Genomic DNA, 2,616 nt, shown 5'->3' on the forward strand with positions numbered 1-2,616 from the left:
CTGTTATTTACCTCAAAATCATCACCTCAAGCTCATGAAAAGATTGAGTCTGGCTGTGAAGACTCTGAATTACAATTCCTTATAAATATGCTACTACCTTATTTGAATCATTTTTCTTACTCCTTGAACATTTATCAATCTATTAACCAATATCTTAGGTCTTAAACTAAAAGTTATTAGGGATTATTATGAGGGTTTTGTTTTGTTTTTATTACTGTTGTTGTTTTATCTTTAAATTCTTTTCAATTAAATTTTGCATACTCTGTTTTTAGCAGTCCCTCCTTTAAAAGTTCCTTTGATTGCAAGTCTATTTATTAAAATAGATTTAAATTTAAATCTGATGCACCACTGGAAGACCTGGAAAGCAACAATGGAGTTATAATAATTCCTGGAGATTAGAAGCAATGGAAGCTGAGAAGGCAGTGAGTCAAGGGTAGCCAACTGGGCTAACAGATAAGATTGTAAATCGTAAATCGGTACACTCTGCTTGCCCGCTGCCACACCCACACCCACAGCAGATGACTGGCTTCCTATTTAAGATAGTCAGGAGAGAGACTCTCTTGGATAGGGTTTCAGCAGTAAGAAATGTCTGAGCCAGACTTTGTGAAGAGAAATGAGTCAAAAAGACCAAAACTCCTATGAAGACAATAAATAATGCAAAGACTTGTGTACCCCAAAGAAAATCCTTGCTCTTCTCCATGGCAAATCTCAAATCAATAAAAAAAAGGACTTATGCTCAATTATAGCAGAGAGGTGAAGGATATAAAGAGGCGCTTTAACAAAAATGTAGCCTACATGAATAAATAAAGATTAGTCCAATGATTAAATAGTGGTATAAAACTGCTAATGCTAATATTTAGATTGCCATATAATTGTGCCACATAAAATACTAAGCATGTTCTAGGATGAACTCATTTGATTATCACTATATCATAGGAATCATTATCCCCATTTTGCAGATAAAATAAATGAGATTTAAAAAATTATAGACCTGCACTAATTTCTTACAGCAAATGAGTGAAAAAACCTTAGAAGCAAGATTTGGCTTAACTCCAGCATATTTATTTCAACAACTAAGGTCTAGCTTTAAATTTCCAATTTGAACAATAATATTATTGTTAAACGGTTGGTAATAGTTAAATGACTCATAATATTAATGTTGGTTGATGGGAATATACATTTATTAAAGATTTTTAACTGATATTGTCAATAATTTGATACAATCTAAATGTGCATGAAAAAAGGAAAAGTTAAATAAATGATTGGTCAGTATATATAGTGGAATTCTAGGCATTCTTCAGAACTTTGAGGATCATATCTAATTATTGACCTGAAAATATATGCAGATTATAATACGACATGTAAAAGCATTTTGTTATATGTAGTAAGACCATACCTTATTATTTGCATGTGTGATAATACTCTCTGGAATTTCCATAATCATATGTAAAATAGTCTAAACTTTGGTCATAGTGATATAATCACTTCTTAGAAAACCTGCTATCTTGTTTGCTTTAGAGGTGAACTATTGTGAGTGATTTTAATAGCAGTTAGCCTACATCATAATCACTAGCACTTTATCGCCATTCATTTTACTGATCTTCTAAAATATCCTATCATTACACTGTTTACATGATATTATAGATTTGAAATACGACTTGATCTAACTGGAATAAAATAAGCTCTGTCATATGGAAGAATGTGCAACTTATACCAAAATCTTCATTAGTGTTATAGCATAAGGTATTGGACTAGTCTGCTCTGGCTTCCATAACAAAATGCCACAAACTGGGTATTTTAACCAACAGAAACTTCTTTACTCATAGTTTTGGAGGCTATAAGTCTGAGATCAAGGTGTGTAGATGTTCAGAGACAAGTTTGCTGAGGGTCAGGACTAACGATGCCTACCCTACCTAGCCTTAACCCAGCACGATTACTCAGGCATTGGAGATCGAGCTCTGAAGGCATGGATCTAATTTTATTTAGGGTTGCACAGGACATATATAGGCACATTATCCAATCAGGTTAACATGCTTGTTAAAGTATATCAGAGTCAGCCTATAGATGAACTATAGGTCGAGGGTCCAGGTAGTGTAAACAAACCAAGTATGCCTAAGCAATTCTGCCCAGCAACAGGTCTGAGACAAAGGACTGGGAGAATGGCAAGCTCCTGCGCTCAGCATGAGGCAGGGCAGCGCAGGCGAGCTCACATCACAGCTTTTTGTGATGCATGACAGAACAAAGCCTCCCCTCAGCTCAAACTCAGCCTCAGCAACTGCAAAGACCTTCATTCCATGGCGAGTCTTTACCATTACCTCGGTTTCTCTGTTCAGACTGTTTGGCTTACTTAGACCATAGTGTCTGTGACTGCTGTCAGATAAGCCTGAGGAATAGTCTCTACATTTGTGCATATAAAAAAGAGTTCTTAACTGTCTCTCTGCTTCTTGTAAGGACACCAGCCCTATGGAATTAGGGCCCCACTGTAATGATTACATTTCACCTTAACTCCTTACAAACCTTAACTTCAAATACAAACACATTTGGGGTTAGGAATTCAACATGCACATTTTGAGGGATGTAAGCATTTAGTAAGGTGTAAAAGAAGCTGAGTGTGAA

This window comes from Sciurus vulgaris (assembly GCF_902686455.1).
Source record: "Sciurus vulgaris genome assembly, chromosome: 5".
Lineage (NCBI taxonomy): Eukaryota > Metazoa > Chordata > Mammalia > Rodentia > Sciuridae > Sciurus > Sciurus vulgaris.